The sequence below is a fragment of the Rutidosis leptorrhynchoides genome, chromosome 1 (genome assembly GCF_046630445.1).
Source record: "Rutidosis leptorrhynchoides isolate AG116_Rl617_1_P2 chromosome 1, CSIRO_AGI_Rlap_v1, whole genome shotgun sequence".
NCBI classification, from domain to species: domain Eukaryota; kingdom Viridiplantae; phylum Streptophyta; class Magnoliopsida; order Asterales; family Asteraceae; genus Rutidosis; species Rutidosis leptorrhynchoides.
The window spans coordinates 448,127,402-448,139,608 of NC_092333.1; the positions used below are offsets into that span (position 1 = coordinate 448,127,402).

Here is a 12,207-nt window from a genome sequence, read left to right on the forward strand (position 1 = left end):
ATCCAAAATAGATGATGGCTGATTGGTTGATCCATTCCAGTCACAATACTTTCGGAGCTTGAGTGGGATTCCATATTAGAATTCGAGGGACTTGAACTAATGACGAATTCCATTTCGTCGATTGAATAAAGGATTTTTTGATATGAAATAATTTTCCGGCTATCGGGTGGTATTCTAATTACATTTAATATCTATATATATATAGTGCAAAAGATTTCGTAGATTACGGAGGAATTTACGGGATATATCAGGCAAAGTTTACAGTAACAGATACGCTAAGATATGAATTTTGTCTATACTATTCATGCAATCAAATACAGTAAGACGTGTCTAGACTAAGAATGATAAGCAGACAATTTCCGACAAAAATGATAAGCAAAACTTTTGACATGCAGAAACGGTCGAAGTCCAGACTCACTAATGCATCCTAACGACTATCAGTTAGACGCACTGATACCAACTGAAAGGACCCGTTAATATACATTATAAACGATTCACAATAGTTGATTACATCGTGAGGTATTTGACCTCTATATGATACATTTTACAAACATTGCATTCGTTTTTAAAAGACAAACTTTCGTTACATCTAAAGTTGACGGCATGCATACCATTTTATAATACATCCAACTATAATTGACTTAATAATAATCTTGATGAACTCAATGACTCGAATGCAACGTCTTTCGAAATATGTCATGAATGACTCCAAGTAATATCCTTAAAATGAGCTAATGCACAGAGGAAGATTTCTTTAATACATGAGAATAAACATGCTTTAAAGTGTCAACCAAAAGGTTGGTGAGTTCATTAGTTTATCATAATCCATCAATTTCATAATTTTAATAGACCACAAGATTTAAATTCCATCTTTCATAAACATAATCTCGTGTCAGGCATTTTGTACGGCTTAGAGATAAAAGTCATTCATTCGAACTACAAACACCTGGTAATCGACCTTAACAAAATGCATCTAGAATATCCCCCGCATACCGGCATTTCGCACGGTCATGCAAAAAGCATACAATCAGGCCACTCTTTTAAATGTGATGGTTGTGTACACCTCATAAACAGATCATATCTTTTAAAGCTGGCGGTTGTATACCTATTTCGAAGTACTAAAGCAGTTCAAATTCTCTGACTGTGGCTTGTTAGTGCCCATAGATCTATCTTTACGATTCGCATCAATTTGGGACTCGGTTCTCAAATTCTCAGATTACCAGACTAAAAGGGGTGATATCCGGTGTACTCATTACTCATTCGTAGAATGTTTTTAAGTACTTGTGTCTATTTCGTCGAACATTTATAAAATCAGCGCATGTATTCTCAGTCCCAAAAATATCAAAAGCATTTAAAAAGGGAGCAAATGAAACTCACAATACTGTATTTTGTAGTAAAAATACATATGACGTCATTGAACAATTGCAAGGTTGGCATTGGATTCACGAACCTATATTAATTATATATATTTATATGTTTGATCAATATCTATCTAACAATTTATGTCAAGTCGTAGTGTATCACAATCCTAATGCTCGAGACTAAATATGCAAAAGTCAACAAAAGTCATATTGACCAAAATGTCTTCCAAAATTTATACATGATTATTATATAGTTTAAATATAGTCATTTTATATATTTAAATATTTTTAACAGATTTTATTAAAGTAAATAATATAGTTCTTTTATTAATAAATAAAATTTTATATTAAAATTTATATAATAAAAATATACTTTTATATATTTTAAGTAATAAAATTTATAAAGTTCATTTAATATCATAAAAATAATATGATAGGTATTATTAATGTAATTATATTATACGTAGTAAAATATCTTTGTATCGCATATTTATTTGATAAAATAATATTGATAATAATAATAATAATAAGTAAAAGTGGTATTATTTTGTAATAATTATTATTATTCTACTAATAAAAATAACAATAATTATATTTTCTAAAAATGATAAAATGATAATTTTTATTAATAATTGTACTAAAATGATAATAATAATAATAATGATGTTTCATATTAACAATGATATTTTTATTAAAAATAATAATTTTAGTAAAAATGATAGTTTTAATATTAATAATACTTTTAATAATAATAATAGTAAAATAATGAAAACGATATTTTTCCTTTAAATCAATATCTTACAATATCTTAATTTCATCATGATACTCATACTCATTATTTCCTAATCGCTTCGTTTAATAGCTTTTAGTCGTCTTTTATATCGCGTTCATATTAATAATAATAATAGTAATCATAATAATTAGATGTTACTTATATTAGTTTTAATTATAATAATACTAATACTAATAATATTAATGATAATACTAATAACTATTTGAATGATAATAATAATAATAATAATAATAATAATAATAATAATAATAATAATAATAATAATAATAACCTTAATGATAATAATAATAATTAAAATAACAATAATATATTTTATTAATAACGACAATGATAATAATAATAATAATAATAATAATAATAATAATAATAATAATAATAATAATAATAATAATAATAATAATAATAATAATAATAATTAGATTATAACGACGATAATAACGACGATAATAATAATCATTTTTACAAAAATTCAATTGACTATAACTTCTAAACCGTTCATCGAAACCATTCGATATCTAAATGAAAAGTTCTCAATTTTTCGCTAGCTTTCCAACGACATGCATATCATATACCTTATCTTAATAGCATATGTATTTAATTCAAGATTCGACATAACCTATCTAACGACAATAACGAACATATAAGCATGCATAATCCTATATACTCGATCACTAGTCAGGGATACACTAATAATATATAAAAGTTAAATTATGAGGGCTCACGTATCAATATTGAAATTCAATATTGCAGGAAAAGTATGTAGACGCAACGGGGATGATAAACACTAGTTTGACTCATGAGCAATACTCCCGAACCATACCCATAACCTCCATAGCTATAGCCCATAATTTTCTTAGCGCTATCCCGCTCGAAAAATGTAACACTGGCCATTTTTTTTTTAAATACACAGCGGAAGACTTTATTAACAAACACAATATAAGTCACGTCATTACGTTTAAGTTTACACAACGGTGTTACGTTATCACAAAACATTATTTATACAAAAGTCCACATCAGAGTTGGGTTGTCAAACATGTCTTTTGCAATAGCACCCTTCCCGACTAGCAGTACCTAAACCTGTAAGGGGAGAATATGTGGGGGATTAGCGCACCGCTAAGTGAATGGAATCTATCTAACAGATATAGCTTAAGTCACACACAAGCTATATACTAACAACACATGCTAACTATCAACTAGCATACAATAAGACAATACGAGGATCGGCGGCTTGTACGAGCACACGACTCCTAGCTGATCGGACTTGAGTCTACCGATAGTCCCTGCTACTCAATTCACAGTATAGTTATCCAGATGCAGGGGATGCATCATTCACACTATACTCTATAATCAGTAGCCTATGGACCCAACCTCCCCTAGGCACGGTTGACCTCATACGGACTCTAACCTCTCCTAGGCACTGTCTCGAGTCCCCAGTCTCCCTAGGCCCGACTGGTGCCATTCACACAGTGTACACATAATTCACATACAACATCAGGCATACTATATTATTCTAACATGGCAATTTCTACACTATGCATGGTAAAAGAGTTAACCACAGTAGCATGATATGCTACTTAAACTCTATCCGGAGATAGACCCACTCACCAATTACCAGCAACTGCTCAGTTATTATTTCTGAGCTTCCTCCTTGTCCTTATAACCTGAGAACAACACAAACAAAGTTAATATACATATCCAATAAATAATATAATCATTTCATATGATTAACTAGGTCATAACACCATATATTCATAATTTTATGAGTCTACATTATGATTCCATTCAATAATGGCATACAGGTGCGTGCAAAACACGACATACACACTAAAACTCCTTTTCCGGCCCAAAAACAGTTTGATCTAGTTTCTTAAAAGTTCACCATTAAAAAGTATTCTTTATTACGATTCTAACGATAGTTTATTCATCAAAAACGGAGTTACGTTTTGAAAGTTACGCCCGTTTCAATTTCATAAAAGTACTGCAGCAATAGTGACACTGTAGCAACTCGGTTCTGTAGCAAATAGTGACACTGTAGCAACTCGGTACTGTAGCAACTCGGGCGTACCAACTCGGTACTGTAGCAAATAGTGACACTGTAGTAAATAGTGACACTGTAGCAATTCGGGTACTGTAGCAAAATACTGTAGCAAAATACTGTAGCGACTGGGTTTCGAACTTCTTACGCTGATTTTGAGCATTTTTCGCCCAAAACTCGATTTTTGAGTGTTTTTGATCCGTTTTTAAGCACATGGAAGCTACTAAACATATATACAACCTATTTCTAACATCAATTAAGCATAACAAACACCAAACATGAAGATTCAAGCTTAAAATCACACTTTTATTCAAGAACACAAAAACTCAATTAATCAAGAATCAAAGCAAGGATTCAAGTAAACAAACCTGATTAGATGATCACAAGGATACAAGAAATTAGTCACTTAAGCTACTTGATCCAATTTCTTACTTGGATTTGATTAGGGTTTTGAGAGTGAAAGAGTTTAGGTACGTTCTAGTTTTGGGAAATTAGGTGAAATGGAAGGAAACATCCAGATATTACACTCTTATGTGTTAAAAAATAATACCCCATCACACACGGGTATTTACCAGTTATCTAAAATCTTTCGCACAAGATTAGGTAGCCCAAACGAGGTCCACATTAAATAAACAAACCTGTTCTGGGACCCTTGTCACAAACTGGTCACAACACAATTATAATAAAACACTAATAAAATAATTAAAATAAAAGCACTTAAAACTAAGCATAAACCCTAAGGGCAAAATAGGCAACTTACAACTAGCCCGGGTTTCAGTCTGTTACAAATCCACCCCCTTAAGAAGATTCCGTCCTCGGAATCTGGTCTTGGTCAAACAAACGAGGGTAGCGATTTCTCATCAACTCTTCTGTCTCCCATGTAAAATTAGAACCCAAACTGTGTTTCCACTCAATCAACACCATCGGAATCTCTTTCTTTCTCAGCTTAGTCACCTTTTGGTCAACCACACGGACCGGCTCTTCCACCAATTTCTTATTGAAATCGACCCTTAAATCTTCTAAAGGAAGAAGTTGTGTTTCATCGTCGACTTTACACTTACGAAGATAACATACGTTGAATGTATTATGAATACCAGCTAACTCTGGCGGAAGATCTAACACCACAGTCTGATCATTCAACACTTCAATGATCGGAAACGGACCAATAAATCTCGGTGCTAACTTACCACGTTTACCGAATCTGATAACCCCTTTCCACGGCGAAACTTTCAGATACACTTGTTCACCCACATTAAAGGTTACCGGACGTCTACGCGGATCAGCATACATTTTCTGCCTATCTCTAGCGGCTTTCAACTTTTCTCTCGCAATTGCAACTTTTTCGGCTGTCATTTGAACAATTTCGGGACCTGCAAACTGTTTCTCCCCGGCTTCTAACCAATAAGTCGGAGTTCTGCAACGACGACCGTATAACATTTCATAGGGCGGCATCCCTATACTCGAATGATATGAATTATTATACGCAAATTCGACCAACGGCAAATGTGTATCCCACGAACCACCGTATTCTAACACACAAGCCCTTAACATATCCTCCAAAGTCTGTATCGTTCTTTCACTCTGACCGTCTGTCTGAGGATGATAAGCTGTACTTAAATTCACACGTGTACCCAAATTCTGTTGAAGACTATTCCAAAAATTCGACACAAATCTGGAATCTCTGTCTGAAACGATCGATAATGGCACACCATGTCGACTAACTATCTCGTTTATATACAATTCGGCTAACTCACTTAACGAAGCTGTTTCACGAGTAGCAAGAAAATGAGCACTTTTAGTTAGGCGATCCACTATTACCCAAATCATATCATGTCTTTTCTGAGTTCGAGGTAATTTGGTCACAAAATCCATCGTTATATGTTCCCATTTCCACTCTGGAATCTGTAACTGACGTAACGAACCATAAGGTTTCTGATGTTCGCCTTCACTTGAGCACATATATGACACTTTTCGACATAACGGGCGATATCTGATTTCATTGTTGGCCACCAATACACTGTTTTCAAATCATGATACATCTTATTACTACCCGGATGTACTGTCAATCTGGATTTGTGAGCTTCCATCATGATTAAATCCCTCAAATCTCCAAGCTTAGGCACCCAAACACGATTGTTTAAGGTCTTTAGTCCACGTGAGTCATCAATTAAGTCCACTTTTCGTTTGGTCATTTATTCAGATTTAATATGTTCGTCCTCTAAAGCACAGGCCTGAATGGTTTTTAAGCTGTTAATCAAATCTGAAGTTATATTCAAACGAAGAAATTTCACATTTTCACTTGACTTTTTACGACTTAACACATCTGCAACCACATTTGCCTTACCCGGATGGTATTTAATTTCACAATCGTAATCTTTGATCAACTCTTGCCATCGTCTCTGATGCATATTCAATTCTTTCTGTAAGAAGATATACTGCAAACTCTTGTGATCTGTACATATAACACAATGGGTTCCATACAAATAGTGTCTCCACAGTTTCAAAGCAAACACTACTGCAGCCATTTCAAGATCATGCACTGGATAATTCTTCTCATGAACTTTCAACTGTCGCGAGGCGTAGGCGATTACTTTATCTCTTTGCATTAATACAGAATCCAACCCAGCATATGATGCATCACAGTATACCACGAAGTTGTCTGAACCTTCTGGTAAAGCTAACACTGGTGCCTGACACAGTAGCTGTTTCAAAATCTGAAAAGCCTTTTCCTGTTCATCAGTCCATCGAAAGGCTACATCTTTATGAGTCAACTTAGTCAACGGACCCGCTATTTTCGAGAAATCCTTGATAAATCTGCGATAATAACCGGCTAATCCCAGAAAACTCTTAATCTCAGTCGGAGTCTTCGGAGAATTCCAATTCATTACTGCTTCTATCTTTGTCGAATCAACTTTTATACCTTCGGCACAAATCACATGACCCAAAAACTGCACTTCACGTAACCAAAATTCACACTTTGAAAATTTTGCAAATAGTTGTTCACGTTTCAACATGTTCAAAACCTGTCTCAGATGTTCAGCATGTTCACTTTCGGTCTTTGAATACACTAGTATATCATCTATAAACACAATCACAAACTTATCTAAGAACGGGCGACACACTCTATTCATTAGATCTATGAAGATTGCTGGCGCATTCGTCAACCCAAACGGCATGACAAGAAATTCATAATGACCATACCTTGTTCTGAACGCTGTTTTTGGTATATCTGATTCAGCAACACGAACCTGATGATATCCGGATCGTAAGTCTATCTTAGAAAAGAATGAAGCACCCTGTAACTGATCGAACAAATCGTCTATTCGAGGTAACGGATACTTATTCTTCACTGTTCGTTTGTTCAATTCACGATAATCAATACACATACGCATTGACCCATCTTTCTTTTTAACAAACAATACCGGAGCACCCCACGGTGAAGAACTCGGTCGGATAAACCCACGATCTAATAGTTCTTGAATCTGTGACATCATTTCACGGATTTCAGACGGCGCTAATCGGTATGGAGCTTTTGCAACTGGAGTTGTTCCAGGAACCAATTCAATCTTATATTCAACTTCCCTTACCGGCGGCAGACCTGGTAACTCATCTGGGAACACTTCGGGAAATTCTGATACTGTCGGAATATCGGCCACTGTTTTCTTTTCTTTCTTTGCATCAATCACATATGCAAGAAATGATTCACAACCCTTTGCCATCGACTTTTTCGCTTTCATCATGGTTATCAACAGAAAATTATACCCTCCCCGCTCCCCTCGGGCCACAACACGGGTTCCATCGGTCGAACGAAAGGTAATCATTTTCCTATCACACTTAATATTAGCCCTAAGCGAGCTCAACCAATCCATTCCTAGTACTACATCAAAGCTAGGAATAGGTAACACTAAACAAGTCACCGGGAAAGACTTCCCTTCGATCTCTATACAAACCCCAGTCACATAGGTTGTGACGGGTGTGGTCTTACCATCAGCTACTTCTACACTAACCGGCTTGGGTAACATAGTAGCTGGTAAATTCAACTTAGCACAGAAATCTAGGGACATAAAACACCTATTGGCACCACAATCAAACAATACGCGAGCAGGTATTGAGTTGATTAGAAACATACCGGTGATTACTTCGTCGGTTGCCACAGCATTTTCCACCGACATCTGAAAAGCTCTAGCCTCTGCTGTTGGAGGGTTCTTCCTCTTCTGCCCACTCAAGGCAGTTGACCCTCCAGCTGATGCTGAACGCGCCCCTGACCCTGCCCCGGAACTACCACTCTTCGACGGACAACTAATTGCACGATGCCCTGGTTTGTGACAACTCCAACACACACTATTCGGATACGGGCATGCTGAAGACTCATGCCCAACAACACCACACTTTAAGCATCTTCTTGTAGCCTCAGAACACTGACCACTGTGAGAAGATCGACACGTGTGACACCAATTCCCTTTACCTGATCCAGATCCAGTACTACTCTGACCACTTTTACCCTTAGATTTAAACCTACTAGACTTCTTGAATTTAGATCCTGATTGACCAGATACTTGCCCACCTTGTTGTAGCACATTACCAAACATTCTGTTTCTGGCAGCCTGAACATCACTTTCTACCATCTTAGCCATCACAACAGCTTGAGACAATGATGTAGCTGTTCTAACAAAAGTTCTGTACTCAGGCAGAATGATATTAACAAAATGCTGGATACGAGACGCTTCGTCTGGCACCCATTGTTGTACAAACCTCAGTTTATCCATAAACTTCTCTACTACCTCATCGATCGTCATTTGAGGTGTCATCTTCATTTCCAGAAACTCAGTCTTGATTCGGTTCATATCAAATGGATTACAATATTGTTCACACACCTTCCTATGAAACTGCTCCCATGTGATCATACTCACTTGCTCTTTTGATATACTAGAAATCAAAGAATCCCACCAAATCATAGCCCTACCTTTCAACAGTCTACTAGCATATGTTACCTTCAGCTCGGGTTCACACTGACACGCTTCAAATACCCTTTCAACTTCTCGCAACCAATTGAGAGTTACAGTCGGATCAGTACTTCCAGAAAACTCGGAGGGTTTGCAATCACGGAAGTTCTTATACGTACATCTTTTGGGTGGTTGCATGTAAGGTTGATGGAACATTTGCATTTGGTATGGATTCATCATCATGGGATTTTGGTAAGTAAAGGTGTTTTGTGGTGGCATATAATATTGGTTAGGTATTTGATTCTGAAACTGGTTCTGGGGCACATTAGGTATCGTTTGGGATTGCGCGGTTGGGAATCCAGGTGGTGTATCATCATTTCCAGAATGCCTCGCCAATTTAAGCTCATTAATTTTGTCCTCGGCCTCTTTTAGCTTGCTTTCTAACTGAAGGATGTAACTACTCTGATCATCATCTGACTCAACACCTTCTTCTGGTGCTCTGAATGTTCCGGGGTTAGATGGGCCAGTTGCGTTTCTATCAGCCATACCTGTGCTACAAAACAGCTCACACAAAAGCTTAGTGGATAACAGTTAGTTCAATCACAACTAACACACGTATATCCTATTTTCACTTAGCCCCCACTCCCACAGACATGTTTGACTTGCCTCAGGGTTTGGGAACAAAATACGCGCACGTATTTGCTGCCAAACCATGCTCTGATACCAACTTGTAACACTGGCCATTTTTTTTTAAATACACAGCAGAAGACTTTATTAACAAACACAATATAAGTCACGTCATTACGTTTAAGTTTACACAACGGTGTTACGTTATCACAAAACATTATTTATACAAAAGTCCACATCAGAGTTGGGTTGTCAAACATGTCTTTTGCAATAGCACCCTTCCCGACTAGCAGTACCTAAACCTGCAAGGAGAGAATATGTGGGGGATTAGCGCACCGCTAAGTGAATGGAATCTATCTAACAGATATAGCTTAAGTCACACACAAGCTATATACTAACAACACATGCTAACTATCAACTAGCATACAATAAGACAATACGAGGATCGACGGCTTGTACGAGCACACGACTCCTAGCTGATCGGACTTGAGTCTACCGATAGTCCCTGCTACTCAATTCACAGTATAGTTATCCAGATGCAGGGGATGCATCATTCACACTATACTCTACAATCAGTAGCCTATGGACCCAACCTCCCCTAGGCACGGTTGACCTCATACGGACTCTAACCTCTCCTAGGCACTGTCTCGAGTCCCCAGTCTCCCTAGGCCCGACTGGTGCCATTCACACAGTGTACACATAATTCACATACAACATCAGGCATACTATATTATTCTAACATGGCAATTTCTACACTATGCATGGTAAAAGAGTTAACCACAGTAGCATGATATGCTACTTAAACTCTATCCGGAGATAGACCCACTCACCAATTACCAGCAACTGCTCAGTTATTATTTCTGAGCTTCCTCCTTGTCCTTATAACCTGAGAACAACACAAACAAAGTTAGTATACATATCCAATAAATAATATAATCATTTCATATGATTAACTAGGTCATAACACCATATATTCATAATTTTATGAGTCTACATTATGACTCCATTCAATAATGGCATACAGGTGCGTGCAAAACACGACATACACACTAAAACTCCTTTTCCGGCCCAAAAACAGTTTGATCTAGTTTCTTAAAAGTTCACCATTAAAAATTATTCTTTATTACGATTCTAACGATAGTTTATTCATCAAAAACGGAGTTACGTTTTGAAAGTTACGCCCGTTTCAATTTCATAAAAGTACTGCAGCAAATAGTGACACTGTAGCAACTCGGTACTGTAGCAAATAGCGACACTGTAGCAACTCGGGTACTGTAGCAACTCGGGCGTACCAACTCGGTACTGTAGCAAATAGTGACACTGTAGCAAATGGTGACACTGTAGCAAATAGTGACACTGTGGCAATTCGGCATTGTAGCAAAATACTGTAGCAAAATACTGTAGCGACTGGGTTTCGAACTTCTTACGCTGATTTTGAGCATTTTTCGCCCAAAACTCGATTTTTGAGTGTTTTTGATCCGTTTTTAAGCACATGGAAGCTACTAAACATATATACAACCTATTTCTAACATCAATTAAGCATAACAAACACCAAACATGAAGATTCAAGCTTAAAATCACACTTTTATTCAAGAACACAAAAACTCAATTAATCAAGAATCAAAGCAAGGATTCGAGTAAACAAACCTGATTAGATGATCACAAGGATACAAGAAATTAGTCACTTAAGCTACTTGATCCAATTTCTTACTTGGATTTGATTAGGGTTTTGAGAGTGAAAGAGTTTAGGTACGTTCTAGTTTTGGAAAATTAGGTGAAATGGATGGAAACATCCAGATATTACACTCTTATGTGTTAAAAAATAATACCCCATCACACACGGGTATTTACCAGTTATCTAAAATCTTTCGCACAAGATTACGTAGCCCAAACGAGGTCCACATTAAATAAACAAACCTGTTCTGGGACCCTTATCACAAACTGGTCACAACACAATTATAATAAAACACTAATAAAATAATTAAAATAAAAGCACTTAAGACTAAGCATAAACCCTAAGGGCAAAATAGGCAACTTACAACTAGCCCGGGTTTCAGTCTGTTACAAAAAACAATTTCGAAATCACTCGGACAGCACTCCGTCGTAATATTTTATGTATACTAATAATATCTTGAAATAATACGGAGTAAATATATATATGTAAATCGATTGAGAGAGTTTAGAGAAAAATATTTTCAAGTTTCTATGAAATAATGAAACCTATTGAATTCTATTTATAATAGATTTTTGAATTATTAAAGTGAATTATTAAAGTATGAATTATTAAAGTGAATTATTAAAGTATGAATTATTAAAGTGAATTATTAATGTATGAATTATTAAAGTGAATTATTAAAGTAAACGTAAAGTAAAGTAAAAATAAAGTAAAGGTAAAGTTTAAGTATAGTAAAAGTATAAAACTATGTACGTATAATACGCGTATAAATA

The 12,207-nt window shown here is 35.9% G+C and overlaps 1 long non-coding RNA gene across 1 annotated transcript; it reads right to left on the minus strand.

The window, feature by feature from the left end:
- Positions 1-3,060: 3,060 nt before the first annotated feature.
- On the minus strand, positions 3,061-8,395 carry LOC139873070 (uncharacterized). The gene is made up of 3 exons (XR_011767260.1): positions 8,319-8,395; positions 3,760-3,815; positions 3,061-3,231 (listed from the first exon to the last, which is right to left on the minus strand). It is a non-coding gene; the product is annotated as an uncharacterized lncRNA (long non-coding RNA).
- Positions 8,396-12,207: the final 3,812 nt, after the last annotated feature.